The sequence below is a fragment of the Salvia splendens genome, chromosome 19 (assembly GCF_004379255.2).
Source record: "Salvia splendens isolate huo1 chromosome 19, SspV2, whole genome shotgun sequence".
Taxonomy (NCBI): domain Eukaryota; kingdom Viridiplantae; phylum Streptophyta; class Magnoliopsida; order Lamiales; family Lamiaceae; genus Salvia; species Salvia splendens.
Genome location: NC_056050.1, coordinates 13,201,738 through 13,218,573, shown reverse-complemented (window position 1 = coordinate 13,218,573; position 16,836 = coordinate 13,201,738). Strand labels below are relative to the sequence as shown.

The window sequence follows — 16,836 nt, the reverse complement described above, 5'->3', positions numbered from 1 at the left end:
TATAATGTGCTTATAGTGTAAGGTATATGTCTATTTTATATACTTGTATATTTTGTTTATAGTGAGTATAGAGTTGTATGTGCAATGTGTGTATAAGTATTGTAGGTTTTTTTTTGTGCATTAAGTGTCTGTATTTTGTGTATATAGTGCGTACTGTGTATGTTGTATATTATGTGCAATATTGTATGTGTTGTGTGTATTTTGTGTTGTGTGTAAATGTGGTTATAATGCTTGTAGGTAGTGTAATACTATTTATATTTTCTATATTTATAATGTGTGTAGTCTGTGTATTTTGTGTATAATGTGTGTATATTAGTATGCATAGTGTGTATTTTGTGATGTGTATATGTAGATGCAATGCTTATATTTTGTGCATAATTTGTTTATGTTGTGCGCTATGTGTGTATTTTTTGGAAGTGTACATTGTGTTTATACGGTGTGTCATGTATATATTTAGCCTGTTTGTTTTGATGTGTGTATTTTGTGTTGTGTATTTCTATGGGCATAATATTTGTATTTTGTGTATGGTGTGCGTAGGTTTTATGTTCAGTGTATATTGTGTACAGTGTGTATATGTATAATGTGTTTATGTTGTGAGTTCGGTGTTTATTTTTGTACATGAATATTTTGTGTGTAATGTGTAATTTCTGCATAGTGTGTATATTGCGTGTTTATACTTTGTGCTATGTGTGTAATTTATAGTACTATGTATATTTTTTGTATTGGTTATGCTTTGTATAATGTGGGTCGTGTGTATTTTGTGTATCATGTATGTAGTTTAGTATGCATAGTGTGTGTATATTGTGATGTGTACATGTAGATGTTATGCTTATATTTTGTGCATAATTTGTTTAAGGTGTGTGCTATGTGTGTATTTTCTATATGTGTACATTGTGTTTATACGGTGTGCCATGTGTGTATTTGGAGTATAGTTTATTTAGCCCGTTTGTTTTGATATGTGTATTTTGTGTTGTGTGGGTGTAATACTTGTATTTTGTGTATAGTGTGTGTAGATTAGTATGTACAGTGTGTGTATATCTATAATGTGTTTATGGTGCGATCTCTGTGTTTATTTTTTTACATGTATATTTTGTGTGCAATGTGTAATTTGTGCATCGTGTGTATATTGTGTGTATACTTTTTGTGTAGTGAATGTGTTTTGTGTATATTTTATTTAGTTAGTTTGTTTTGTGTATAGTTTATATAGTTCGTTTGTTTTGTGATTAGTACGTGTCGTGTATGTTTATATTTTTGTATGTATTATGGGATGTGTTTGTATATTCAATGCTTGTATTTTGTGTAGTGTATACGTGGGTGCAGTGATTGTATTTTGTGTATAATGTGCTTATAGTGTGAGGTATATGTCTATTTTATATACTTGTATATTTTGTTTATAGTGAGTATAGAGTTGTATGTGCAATGTGTGTATAAGTATTGTAGGTTTTTTTTTGTGCATTAAGTGTCTGTATTTTGTGCATTAAGTGTCTGTATTTTGTGTATATAGTGCGTACTGTGTATGTTGTATATTATGTGCAATATTGTATGTGTTGTGTGTATTTTGTGTTGTGTGTAAATGTGGTTATAATGCTTGTAGGTAGTGTAATACTATTTATATTTTCTATATTTATAATGTGTGTAGTCTGTGTATTTTGTGTATAATGTGTGTATATTAGTATGCATAGTGTGTATTTTGTGATGTGTATATGTAGATGCAATGCTTATATTTTGTGCATAATTTGTTTATGTTGTGCGCTATGTGTGTATTTTTTGGAAGTGTACATTGTGTTTATACGGTTTGCCATGTGTATATTTAGCCTGTTTGTTTTGATGTGTGTATTTTGTGTTGTGTATTTCTATGGGCATAATATTTGTATTTGTGTATGGTGTGCGTAGGTTTATGTACAGTGTATATTGCGTACAGTGTGTATATGTATAATGTGTTTATGTTCTGAGTTCGGTGTTTATTTTTTGTACATGAATATTTTGTGTGTAATGTGTAATTTGTGCATAGTGTGTATATTGCGTGTTTATACTTTGTGCTATGTGTGTAATTTATAGTACTACGTATATTTTTTGTATTGGTTATGCTTTGTATAATGTGGGTCGTGTGTATTTTGTGTATCATGTATGTAGTTTAGTATGCATAGTGTGTGTATTTTGTGATGTGTACATGTAGATGTTATGCTTATATTTTGTGCACAATTTGTTTAAGGTGTGTGCTATGTGTGTATTTTCTATATGTGTACATTGTGTTTATACGGTGTGCCATGTGTGTATTTGGAGTATAGTTTATTTAGACCGTTTGTTTTGATATGTGTATTTTGTGTTGTGTGGGTGTAATACTTGTATTTTGTGTATAGCGTGTGTAGATTAGTATGTACAGTGTGTGTATATCTATAATGTGTTTATGGTGCGATCTCTGTGTTTATTTTTTTTACATGTATATTTTGTGTGCAATGTGTAATTTGTGCATCGTGTGTATATTGCGTGTATACTTTTTGTGTAGTGAATGTGTTTTGTGTATATTTTATTTAGTTAGTTTGTTTTGTGTATAGTGTATATAGTTCGTTTGTTTTGTGATTAGTACGTGTCGTGTATGTTTATATTTTTGTATGTATTATGGGATGTGTTTGTATATACAATGCTTGTATTTTGTGTAGTGTATACGTGGGTGCAGTGATTGTATTTTGTGTATAATGTGCTTATAGTGTGAGGTATATGTCTATTTTATATACTTGTATATTTTGTTTATAGTGAGTATAGAGTTGTATGTGCAATGTGTGTATAAGTATTGTAGGTTTTTTTTATGCTTTGCGTATTTTGTGCATTAAGTGTCTGTATTTTGTGTATATAGTGCGTACTGTGTATGTTGTATATTATGTGCAATATTGTATGTGTTGTGTGTATTTTGTGTTGTGTGTAAATGTGGTTATAATGCTTGTAGGTAGTGTAATACTATTTATATTTTCTATATTTATAATGTGTGTAGTATGTGTATTTTGTGTATAATGTGTGTATATTAGTATGCATAGTGTGTATTTTGTGATGTGTATATGTAGATGCAATGCTTATATTTTGTGCATAATTTGTTTATGTTGTGCGCTATGTGTGTATTTTTTGGAAGTGTACATTGTGTTTATACGGTTTGCCATGTGTATATTTAGCCTGTTTGTTTTGACGTGTGTATTTTGTGTTGTGTATTTCTATGGGCATAATATTTGTATTTTGTGTATGGTGTGCGTAGGTTTATGTACAGTGTATATTGCGTACAGTGTGTATATGTATAATGTGTTTATGTTCTGAGTTCGGTGTTTATTTTTTGTACATGAATATTTTGTGTGTAATGTGTAATTTGTGCATAGTGTGTATATTGCGTGTTTATACTTTGTGCTATGTGTGTAATTTATAGTACTATGTATATTTTTTGTATTGGTTATGCTTTGTATAATGTGGGTCGTGTGTATTTTGTGTATCATGTATGTAGTTTAGTATGCATAGTGTGTGTATTTTGTGATGTGTACATGTAGATGTTATGCTTATATTTTGTGCACAATTTGTTTAAGGTGTGTGCTATGTGTGTATTTTCTATATGTGTACATTGTGTTTATACGGTGTGCCATGTGTGTATTTGGAGTATAGTTTATTTAGACCGTTTGTTTTGATATGTGTATTTTGTGTTGTGTGGGTGTAATACTTGTATTTTGTGTATAGTGTGTGTAGATTAGTATGTACAGTGTGTGTATATCTATAATGTGTTTATGGTGCGATCTCTGTGTTTATTTTTTTTACATGTATATTTTGTGTGCAATGTGTAATTTGTGCATCGTGTGTATATTGCGTGTATACTTTTTGTGTAGTGAATGTGTTTTGTGTATATTTTATTTAGTTAGTTTGTTTTGTGTATAGTGTATATAGTTCGTTTGTTTTGTGATTAGTATGTGTCGTGTATGTTTATATTTTTGTATGTATTATGGGATGTGTTTGTATATACAATGCTTGTATTTTGTGTAGTGTATACGTGGGTGCAGTGATTGTATTTTGTGTATAATGTGCTTATAGTGTGAGGTATATGTCTATTTTATATACTTGTATATTTTGTTTATAGTGAGTATAGAGTTGTATGTGCAATGTGTGTATAAGTATTGTAGGTTTTTTTTTATGCTTTGCGTATTTTGTGCATTAAGTGTCTGTATTTTGTGTATATAGTGCGTACTGTGTATGTTGTATATTATGTGCAATATTGTATGTGTTGTGTGTATTTTGTGTTGTGTGTAAATGTGGTTATAATGCTTGTAGGTAGTGTAATACTATTTATATTTTCTATATTTATAATGTGTGTAGTATGTGTATTTTGTGTATAATGTGTGTATATTAGTATGCATAGTGTGTATTTTGTGATGTGTATATGTAGATGCAATGCTTATATTTTGTGCATAATTTGTTTATGTTGTGCGCTATGTGTGTATTTTTTGGAAGTGTACATTGTGTTTATACGGTTTGCCATGTGTATATTTAGCCTGTTTGTTTTGACGTGTGTATTTTGTGTTGTGTATTTCTATGGGCATAATATTTGTATTTTGTGTATGGTGTGCGTAGGTTTATGTACAGTGTATATTGCGTACAGTGTGTATATGTATAATGTGTTTATGTTCTGAGTTCGGTGTTTATTTTTTGTACATGAATATTTTGTGTGTAATGTGTAATTTGTGCATAGTGTGTATATTGCGTGTTTATACTTTGTGCTATGTGTGTAATTTATAGTACTATGTATATTTTTTGTATTGGTTATGCTTTGTATAATGTGGGTCGTGTGTATTTTGTGTATCATGTATGTAGTTTAGTATGCATAGTGTGTGTATTTTGTGATGTGTACATGTAGATGTTATGCTTATATTTTGTGCACAATTTGTTTAAGGTGTGTGCTATGTGTGTATTTTCTATATGTGTACATTGTGTTTATACGGTGTGCCATGTGTGTATTTGGAGTATAGTTTATTTAGACCGTTTGTTTTGATATGTGTATTTTGTGTTGTGTGGGTGTAATACTTGTATTTTGTGTATAGTGTGTGTAGATTAGTATGTACAGTGTGTGTATATCTATAATGTGTTTATGGTGCGATCTCTGTGTTTATTTTTTTTACATGTATATTTTGTGTGCAATGTGTAATTTGTGCATCGTGTGTATATTGCGTGTATACTTTTTGTGTAGTGAATGTGTTTTGTGTATATTTTATTTAGTTAGTTTGTTTTGTGTATAGTGTATATAGTTCGTTTGTTTTGTGATTAGTATGTGTCGTGTATGTTTATATTTTTGTATGTATTATGGGATGTGTTTGTATATACAATGCTTGTATTTTGTGTAGTGTATACGTGGGTGCAGTGATTGTATTTTGTGTATAATGTGCTTATAGTGTGAGGTATATGTCTATTTTATATACTTGTATATTTTGTTTATAGTGAGTATAGAGTTGTATGTGCAATGTGTGTATAAGTATTGTAGGTTTTTTTTTATGCTTTGCGTATTTTCTGCATTAAGTGTCTGTATTTTGTGTATATAGTGCGTACTGTGTATGTTGTATATTATGTGCAATATTGTATGTGTTGTGTGTATTTTGTGTTGTGTGTAAATATGGTTATAATGCTTGTAGGTAGTGTAATACTATTTATATTTTCTATATTTATAATTTGTGTAGTCTGTGTATTTTGTGTATAATGTGTGTATATTAGTATGCATAGTGTGTATTTTGTGATGTGTATATGTAGATGCAATGCTTATATTTTGTGCATAATTTGTTTATGTTGTGCGCTATGTGTGTATTTTTTGGAAGTGTACATTGTGTTTATACGGTTTGCCATGTGTATATTTAGCCTGTTTGTTTTGATGTGTGTATTTTGTGTTGTGTATTTCTATTGGCATAATATTTGTATTTTGTGTATGGTGTGCGTAGGTTTATGTACAGTGTATATTGCGTACAGTGTGTATATGTATAATGTGTTTATGTTCTGAGTTCGGTGTTTATTTTTTGTACATGAATATTTTGTGTGTAATGTGTAATTTGTGCATAGTGTGTATATTGCGTGTTTATACTTTGTGCTATGTGTGTAATTTATAATACTATGTATATTTTTTGTATTGGTTATGCTTTGTATAATGTGGGTCGTGTGTATTTTGTGTATCATGTATGTAGTTTAGTATGCATAGTGTGTATATTTTGTGATGTGTACATGTAGATGTTATGCTTATATTTTGTGCATAATTTGTTTAAGGTGTGTGCTATGTGTGTATTTTCTATATGTGTACATTGTGTTTATACGGTGAGCCATGTGTGTATTTGGAGTATAGTTTATTTAGGCCGTTTGTTTTGATATGTGTATTTTGTGTTGTGTGGGTGTAATACTTGTATTTTGTGTATAGTGTGTGTAGATTAGTATGTACAGTGTGTGTATATCTATAATGTGTTTATGGTGCGATCTCTGTGTTTATTTTTTTTACATGTATATTTTGTGTGCAATGTGTAATTTGTGCATCGTGTGTATATTGCGTGTATACTTTTTGTGTAGTGAATGTGTTTTGTGTATATTTTATTTAGTTAGTTTGTTTTGTGTATAGTGTATATAGTTCGTTTGTTTTGTGATTAGTACGTGTCGTGTATGTTTATATTTTTGTATGTATTATAGGATGTGTTTGTATATACAATGCTTGTATTTTGTGTAGTGTATACGTGGGTGCAGTGATTGTATTTTGTGTATAATGTGCTTATAGTGTGAGGTATATGTCTATTTTATATACTTGTATATTTTGTTTATAGTGAGTATAGAGTTGTATGTGCAATGTGTGTATAAGTATTGTAGGTTTTTTTTGTATGCTTTGGGTATTTTGTGCATTACGTGTCTGTATTTTGTGTATATAGTGCGTACTGTGTATGTTGTATATTATGTGCAATATTGTATGTGTTGTGTGTATTTTGTGTTGTGTGTAAATGTGGTTATAATGCTTGTATGTAGTGTAGTACTATTTATATTTTCTATATTTATAATGTGTGTAGTCTGTGTATTTTGTGTATAATGTGTGTATATTAGTATGCATAGTGTGTATTTTGTGATGTGTATATGTAGATGCAATGCTTATATTTTGTGCATAATTTGTTTATGTTGTGCGCTATGTGTGTATTTTTTGGAAATGTACATTGTGTTTATACGATGTGCCATGTGTATATTTAGCCTGTTTGTTTTGATGTGTGTATTTTGTGTTGTGTTTTTCTATGGGCATAATACTTGTATTTTGTGTATGGTGTGCGTAGGTTTTATGTACAGTGTATATTGCGTACAGTGTGTATATGTATAATGTGTTTATGTTGTGAGTTCGGTGTTTATTTTTTGTACATGAATATTTTGTGTGTAATGTGTAATTTGTGCATAGTGTGTGTATTGCGTGTTTATACTTTGTGCTATGTGTGTAATTTATAGTACTATGTATATTTTTTGTATTGGTTATGCTTTGTATAATGTGGGTCGTTTGTATTTTGTGTATCATGTATGTAGTTTAGTATGCGTAGTGTGTGTATTTTGTGATGTGTACATGTAGATGTTATGCTTGTATTTTGTGCATAATTTGTTTAAGGTGTATGCTATGTGTGTATTTTCTATATGTGTACATTGTGTTTATACGGTGTACCATGTGTGTATTTGGAGTATAGTTTATTTAGCCTGTTTGTTTTGATATGTGTATTTTGTGTTGTGTGGGTGTAATACTTGAATTTGTGTATTGTGTGTGTAGATTAGTATGTAAAGTGTGCGTATATGTATAATGTGTTTATGGTGAGAGTTGTGTGTTTTTTTTTGTACATGTATATTTTGTGTGTAATATGTAATTTGTGCATAGTGTGTTTATTGCGTGTATACTTTTTGTATAGTGAATGTGTTTTGTGTATATTGTATTTAGTTAGTTTGTTTTGCGTATAGTATATATAGTTCGTTTGTTTTGTTATTAGTACATGCACTGTGTTTATAATTTTTATGTATTGTGTGACGTGATTGTATGTTCAATGCTTGTATTTTGTGTATACGTGGGTGCAGTGCTTGTATTTTGTGTATAACGTGCTTATAGTGTGTGGTATATGTGTGTTTTATATGCTTGTTTATTTTGTTTACAGTGAGTGTAGAGCAGCATGTGCAATGTGTGCGTATTGGGAGTATTGTAGGTATTTTTTTTACGCTTTGCGTATTTTGTGGATTGAGTGTGCGTATTTTGTGTACATAGTGCGTAATGTATATGTTGTATATTATGTGCAATATTGTGTGTATTGTGTTTATAGATTGTGTAAAGTGTATTTATTTTGTGTATTATCTACAATATTTGAAGTGTGTATTTTTTGTTGTGTGTAAATGTGGTTATAATGCTTGTATTTTGTGTATGATGTGTTTATACTTTGTGCTATGTGTGTAATTACTAGTAGTATGTATATTTTCTGTATTGGTTATGCTTTGTATAATGCGGGTCGTGTGTATTTTGTGTATCATGTATGTAGTTTAGTATGCGTAGTGTGTGTACTTTGTGATGTGTACATGTAGTTGTAATGCTTATATTTTGATCATAATTTGTTTAAGGTGTGTGCTATGTGTGTATTTTCTGTATGTGTATTTTGTACATAGTTTATTTAGCCCGTTTGTTTTGATGTGTGTATTTTGTGTTGTGTGGGTGAAATACTTGTATTTTGTGTATAGTGTGTGTAGGTTAGTATGTACAGTGTGTGTATATCTATAATGTGTTTATGGTGCGATCTCTGTGTTTATATTTTGTACATGTATATTTTGTGTGCAATGTGTAATTTGTGCATAGTGTGTATATTGCGTGTATACTTTTTGTGTAGTGAATGTGTTTTGTGTATATTTTATTTAGTTAGTTTGTTTTGTGTATAGTGTATATAGTTCGTTTGTTTTGTGATTAGTACGTGTCGTGTATGTTTATATTTTTGTATGTATTATGGGATGTGTTTGTATATACAATGCTTGAATTTTGTGTAGTGTATACGTGGGTGCAGTGATTGTATTTTGTGTATAATGTGCTTATAGTGTGAGGTATATGTCTATTTTATATACTTGTATATTTTATTTATAGTGAGTATAGAGTTGTATGTGCAATGTGTGTATAAGTATTGTAGGTTTTTTTTGTATGCTTTGCGTATTTTGTGCATTAAGTGTCTGTATTTTGTGTATATAGTGCGTAATGTGCATGTTGTATATTTTGTGCAATATTGTTTGTGTTGTGTGTATTTTGTGTTGTATGTAAATGTGGTTATAATGCTTGTATGTAGCGTAGTACTATTTATATTTTCTATATTTATAATGTGTGTAGTCTGTGTATTTTGTGTATAATGTGTGTATATTAGTATGCATAGTGTGTATTTTGTGATGTGTATATGTAGATGCAATGCTTATATTTTGTGCATAATTTGTTTTTGTTGTGCGCTATGTGTGTATTTTTTGGAAATGTACATTGTGTTTATACGATGTGCCATGTGTATATTTAGCCTGTTTGTTTTGATGTGTGTATTTTGTGTTGTGTTTTTCTATGGGCATAATACTTGTATTTTGTGTATGGTGTGCGTAGGTTTTATGTACAGTGTATATTGCGTACAGTGTGTATATGTATAATGTGTTTATGATGTGAGTTTTATTTTTTGTACATGATTATTTTGTGTGTAATGTGTAATTTGTGCATAGTGTGTGTATTGCGTGTTTATACTCTGTGCTATGTGTGTAATTTATAGTACTATGTATATTTTTTTTATTGGTTATGCTTTGTATAATGTGGGTCGTGTGTATTTTTTGTATCATGTATGTAGTTTAGTATGCATAGTGTGTGTATTTTGTGATGTGTACATGTAGATGTTATGCTTGTATTTTGTGCATAATTTGTTTAAGGTGTGTGCTATGTGTGTATTTTCTATATGTGTACATTGTGTTTATACGGTGTGCCATGTGTGTATTTGGAGTATAGTTTATTTAGCCTGTTTGTTTTGATATGTGTATTTTGTGTTGTGTGGGTGTAATACTTGTATTTTGTGTATTGTGTGTGTAGATTAGTATGTAAAGTGTGCGTATATGTATAATGTGTTTATGGTGAGAGTTGTGTGTTTATTTTTTGTACATGTATATTTTGTGTGTAATATGTAATTTGTGCATCGTGTGTATATTGCGTGTATACTTTTGGTATAGTGAATGTGTTTTGTGTTTATTGTATTTAGTTAGTTTGTTTTGTGTATAGTGTATATAGTTCGTTTGTTTTGTTATTAGTACATGCACTGTGTTTATAATTTTTATGTATTGTGTGATGTGATTGTATGTTCAATGCTTGTATTTTGTGTATACGTGGGTGCAGTGCTTGTATTTTGTGTATAATGTGCTTATAGTGTGTGGTATATGTGTGTTTTATATGCTTGTTTATTTTGTTTACAGTGAGTGTAGAGCAGCATGTGCAATGTGTGCGTATTGGGAGTATTGTAGGTATTTTTTGTACGCTTTGCGTATTTTGTGCATTGAGTGTGCGTATTTTGTGTACATAGTGCGTAATGTATATGTTGTATATTATGTGCAATATTGTGTGTATTGTGTTTATAGTTTGTGTAAAGTGTATTTATTTTGTGTATTATCTACAATATTTGAAGTGTGTATTTTTTGTTGTGTTTAAATGTGGGCTTGTATTTTGTGTATAATGTGTTAATACTTTGTGCTATGTTTGTAATTTATAATACTATGTTTATTTTATTTATTGGTTATACTTTATATAATGTGCGTCGTATGTATTTTTTGTATAATGTGTGTAGTGTAGTATGTGTATTTTGTGATGTGTATATGTATATGCAATGCTTATATTTTGTGCATAATTTGTTTTAGGTGTGTGCTATGTGTGTATTTTCTATATGTGTACATTATGTTTATACGGTGTGCCATGTGTGTATTTTGTGTATAGTTTACTTACCCCGTTTGTTTTGATGGGTGTATTTTGTGTTGTGTGGGTGTAATACTTGTATAGTGTATGTAGATTACAGTGTGCGTATATGTATATTGTGTTTATGGTGAGAGCTGTACACGTATATTTTGTGTGTAATGTGTAATTTGTGCATAGTGTGTGTGTAATGTATAATTTGTGCATAGTTTGTTTATTGCGTGTATACTTTTTGTATAGTGAATGTGTTTTGTGTATATTGTATTTAGTTAGTTTGTTTTGCGTATAGTATATATAGTTCGTTTGTTTTGCGTATAGTATATATAATACGTTTGTTTTATGATTAGTACATGCAGTGTGTGTGTAACACCCGGACTTTTTATAGTACGTGGAACAACACCAAGCTGCTACGAGGCAATTAATGAATGAGATGTTGAGATGGGTTTTAGTGCTTGGCGCGCATAAATCGAGGAACGGTTGAGGAATTTATATTTGGAACAACACCAAATATAAATTGTTGCGTTTGGCGATTTTAATCTTTGTTGGAGACAAGATAACGAAATTAATTAAAGCTCCGTGAATTTTTAATTATCGAAAAAAATGCGAGAAAATAAAGTACGGTTTTATCTTGGGCTTCTCAAATTAAAAGTAGAGTCCAAATGTTTCTTTTAAATGGCTTGGGGCCATGACCAACTAAATAATTATACAAATTGGGCTTGCAACTTAATGAGCCCAAATCAATTAATTTAATTTGGGAGTCCAATTCTTCTTTCCAAACAATTGGGAACAAGCCCAAAAATGTTTGTCTTCTTCCTCACACATATGGCCGATTCCTCCCCCCTCCACCCATGGAGACTTTCCACATTTCATCTTCTCCAACTCCTTCACCTTCTATCTTCCACCATCAATGCCCACAAACCAAGAGTCACCACCACTTCTCAATTTATACTCTTCTCTAACTCCTCACATTATACTACACAAAAAAAAGAGAGAGAGTGAGAGAACCGAGAGAGAGCCGAGAGAAAACAAGAGGAGGAGGAGTTCATTCTTCACCATTCTTGTTCATTCACCACCAAGACCAACCTATTGGAAGGTATAATCCCTTCTTTTTGGATCATTGTATACATTGCATATCATCACACATGAATCTCCCACAAGAAAATTCAACAATCAACATAAATCAAACAATCCAACAATTTAAATTAATCGAACACGCCGGATGCAATCGAAAGTCCAAAGAACGTAACTTGGTAATAGAAATACACCTTGCGGGTCTTTTCGGAGTGTTTCCGGGCGGGTTCGGAGTGGTTTCGGGGAGGAGGAAGCGACGGCAGCGGCTCGACGGGGAGGGACGACGGCGCGACAGCAGCTATGCTGTCCGGCGACAACAGCTGCGCTGTCCGGCGACTCCGGCAGCAGCTCTTCCCGGCGGCTGGACCTCCCTGCGACGGCGGGCGGTCAGACGCGGCGGGCAGCAGCGGTGGCCGGCGACTCCAGCAAGCGGCGGACGGCAGCAGCTCCTGACGGGCGACAGCATCTTCCGACGGGCAGCAGCACCTCCCGGCAACGATCGGCGGTGGCTGGGGAATCAATTTCCGGCGGCGTTTAAAAAAAAAAAGAAGAAGAAGGAGGGAGGGAGATGTCGAAGAGAGAGGAAGTGAAGGAGGAAAAGAATGAGAGAGAGAATGAGGATTGGGCCTCTTTTGTTTGTTTTTGATAAGTTGGGCTCATTTGTTTTGTTTTGGAGATATAAGGTGGGTATATAATTAGTAATTGGGCCTCACCAATTAATTTGGAGAAATGAGGTGGGGAATAATTAAGTCTTGGCTTTTAAATGATTCCCGGAATAATTTTTGAAGGATGAATAAATCTTACACCAAGTCCGGAATAATATACTTTCAACGATAAATAATTGCGATAATTTAATTATACGCTTAAATAATTTTTTGGGAATTTTTTTCGACGACATGGAAAATACGAGGAGCCAACGAAGGAAAGAACGAGCGTAAGCGGCCGACCGGCGTCGCACGCGACGCCTTGGGCTGCCGCCGAATAATCGAAAATACACGAAAACCGAGAAAATGAATTAAAAGATCTTAATTGGAGTGCATGCATTCTAAAATGTCTTCGTTACCGAGATTGATGTGAACTTTATGTATTTTCCGAAAAGGTGGTTCGCACGGCCGCTAAAGTCGGAACGAGAAGCTGCTTAAGGAAAATTTTAAGCTTTCGAGGTGGGCTTTATTACTTAAATTCTTTTATTTTGAAATGATATGTTTATAGTGAAATAAGGGTGGTTTAAAATAGTATGTCATGCCGTTTTTATGTTTTGAATTGCCCATCTGATTGTCTACTGGGATAATATCCTACTAGACTTTTATAGTTAACGAATTCGGGTCTGACTAGGGAGTGAGTCCCTACTCGGACTAGTGCACTGATAGGGATCGTGAGCCGTCCCCTAGGTCGGCCGGTCCAGTGATCGAGTTTGTGGCCACATTCTCGTTTCACATGATAGCTCAGATATGGTAAATGATGGGGGATGATGATTGTCAGCGCTGACACTTTTAAAGGAATGATTTTGGTGTCTCTCGGTCTTTTTAAAGTAAAATCCGAGTTTCACTCTATGATGGCTTGACATAACTTAAATGATAAATGTATTTCGGGCATGAGTTCACTGGGTGCATCAAGTACTCAGCCCCTGCATATGTTTTCCCTATGTGCAGGTTGAGCGAGGTCGGGAGGCGGAGGATGTTGAGCAATGAGCCAAGAATTGTAATCAATAACGTTCTGGTTACTATTGTGTCTTCATACATAGTAGTAGCTAACTCTCAATTGCTTCCGCTACTCTACGTTTTAAGAATTTCTTCTATTTCCTTGGAATTGTCAAACCATGTCATTCACGTTATGTACCTTCGGGATTTGAAACTTTGATTTGATAATGAAATTTCCTCTTTTGATCGTTAAGTTGCATTGTCTCGATTGTTTTCCCCCTTCTTCCCCGCTTCTTAATTCCCCCATTAGTCGTGACTCCCCGTGCTTCCTATCCTTAGGAAGTGCGGTCGTGACAGTGTGTTTATAATTTTTATGTATTATGTGATGTGATTGTGGGTGCAGTGCTTGTATTTTGTGTATACGTGGGTGCATTGCTTGTATTTTGTGTATAACGTGCTTATAATGTGTGGTATATGTGTGTTTTATATGCTTGTTTATTTTGTTTACAGTGAGTGTAGAGCAGCATGTGCAATGTGTGTGTATTGGGAGTATTGTAGGTATTTTTTGTACGCTTTGCGTATTTTGTGCATTGAGTGTGCGTATTTTGTGTACATAGTGCGTAATGTACACGTTGTATATTATGTGCAATATTGTGTGTATTGTGTATATAGTTTGTGTAAATTGTGTATTTATTTTGTGTATTATCTACAATATTTGAAGTGTGTAAATGTGGTAATAATGCTTGTATTTTGTGTATAGTATATTTAGCCCGTTTGTTATGATGTGTGTATTTTGTGTTGTGTGGGTGTAATACTTGTATTTTGTGTATAGTGTGTGTATATTAGTATGTACAGTGTGTGTATATCTATAATGTGTTTATGGTGCGATCTCTGTGTTTATTTTTTTTACATGTATATTTTGTGTGCAATGTGTAATTTGTGCATCGTGTGTATATTGCGTGTATACTTTTTGTGTAGTGAATGTGTTTTGTGTATATTTTATTTAGTTAGTTTGTTTTGTGTATAGTGTATATAGTTCGTTTGTTTTGTGATTAGTACGTGTCGTGTATGTTTATATTTTTGTATGTATTATGGGATGTGTTTGTATATACAATGCTTGTATTTTGTGTAGTGTATACGTGGGTGCAGTGATTGTATTTTTTGTATAATGTGCTTATAGTGTGAGGTGTATGTGCAATGTGTGTATAAGTATTGTAGGTTTTTTTTGTATGCTTTGCGTATTTTGTGAATTGAGTGTCTGTATTTTGTGTATATAGTTCGTAATGTGTATGTTGTATATTATGTGCAATATTGTGTGTGTTGTGTGTATTTTGTGTTGTGTGTAAATGTGGTTATAATGCATGTATGTAGTGTAGTACTATTTTTATTTTCGATATTGGTTATGCTTTGTATAATGTGTGTAGTTTGTGTATTTTGTGTATAATGTGTGTATATTAGTATGCGTAGTGTGTGTATTTTGTCAGGTGTATATGTAGATGCAATGCTTATATTTTGTGCATAATTTGTTTATGGTGTGTGCTATGTGTGTATTTTTTGGAAGTGTACATTGTGTTTATACGGTGTGCCATAGGTATATTTAGCCCGTTTGTTTGATGTGTGTATTTTGTGTTGTGTTTTTCTATGGGCATAATACTTGTATTTTGTGTATGGTGTGCGTAGGTTTTATGTACAGTGTATATTGCGTACAATGTGTATATGTATAATGTGTTTATGTTGTGAGTTCGGTGTTTATTTTTTGTACATGTATATTTTGTGTGTAATGTGTAATTTGTGCATAGTGTGTATATTGCATGTTTATACTTTGTGCTATGTGTGTAATTTATAGTACTATGTATATTTTTTGTATTGGTTATGCTTTGTATAATGTGGGTCGTGTGTATTTTGTGTATCATGTATGTAGTTTAGTATGCATAGTGTATGTATTTTGTGATGTGTACATGTAGATGTTATGCTTGTATTTTGTGCATAATTTGTTTAAGGTGTGTGCCATGTGTGTATTTTCTATATGTGTACATTGTGTTTATACGGTGTGCCACTGTGTATTTTGAGTATAGTTTATTTAGCCCGTTTGTTTTAATATGTGTATTTTGTGTTGTGTGGGTGTAATACTTGTATTTTGTGTATTGTGTGTGTAGATTAGTATGTAAAGTGTGCGTATATGTATAATGTGTTTATGGTGAGAGTTGTGTGTTTATTTTTTGTACATGTATATTTTGTGTGTAATATGTAATTTGTGCATAGTGTGTATATTGCGTGTATACTTTTGGTATAGTGAATGTGTTTTGTGTATATTGTATTTAGTTAGTTTGTTTTGTGTATAGTGTATATAGTTCGTTTGTTTTGTGATTAGTACATGCACTGTGTTTATAATTTTTATGTATTGTGTGATGTGATTGTATGTTCAATGCTTGTATTTTGTGTATACGTGGATGCAGTGCTTGTATTTTGTGTATAACGTGCTTATAGTGTGTGGTATATGTGTGCTATGTGTGTATTTTCTATATGTGTACATTGTGTTTATACGGTGTGCCATGTGTGTATTTTGAGTACAGTTTATTTAGCCCGTTTGTTTTGATGTGTGTATTTTGTGTTGTGAGGGTGTAATACTTGTATTTTGTGTATTGTGTGTGTATATTAGTATGTAAAGTGTGCGTATATGTATAATGTGTTTATGGTGAGAGCTGTGTGTTTATTTTTTGTACATGTATATTTTGTGTATAATGTATAATTTGTGCATAGTTTGTTTATTGCGTGTATACTTTTTGTATAGTGAATGTGTTTTGTGTATATTGTATTTAGTTAGTTTGTTTTGCGTATAGTATATATAGTTCATTTGTTTTGTGATTAGTACATGCAGTGTGTGTTTATAATTTTTATGTATTATGTGGTGTGATTGTGGGTGCATTGCTTGTATTTTGTGTATAACGTGCTTATAGTGTGTGGTATATGTGTGTTTTATATGCTTGCTTATTTCGTTTGCAGTGAATGTAGAGCAGCATGTGCAACATGTGCATATTGGGAGTATTGTAGGTATTTTTTCTACGCTTTGCGTATTTTGTGTATTGAGTGTGCGTATTTTGTGTACATAGTGCGTAATGTACATGTTGTATATTATGTGCAATATTGTGTGTATTGTGTTTATAGTTTGTGTAAAGT

General features: G+C 32.2%; 2 long non-coding RNA genes across 2 annotated transcripts; one reads left to right on the top strand and one right to left on the bottom strand.

Annotated features, from left to right (window-relative positions):
* Positions 1-11,456: 11,456 nt before the first annotated feature.
* Positions 11,457-12,597, bottom strand: LOC121779345. The gene is made up of 2 exons (XR_006045788.1): positions 12,214-12,597; positions 11,457-11,921 (listed from the first exon to the last, which is right to left on the bottom strand). It is a non-coding gene; the product is annotated as an uncharacterized LOC121779345 (long non-coding RNA).
* Positions 11,934-13,891, top strand: LOC121779344. The gene is made up of 3 exons (XR_006045787.1): positions 11,934-12,041; positions 13,119-13,182; positions 13,672-13,891. It is a non-coding gene; the product is annotated as an uncharacterized LOC121779344 (long non-coding RNA).
* The last annotated feature ends 2,945 nt before the right edge of the window (positions 13,892-16,836 follow it).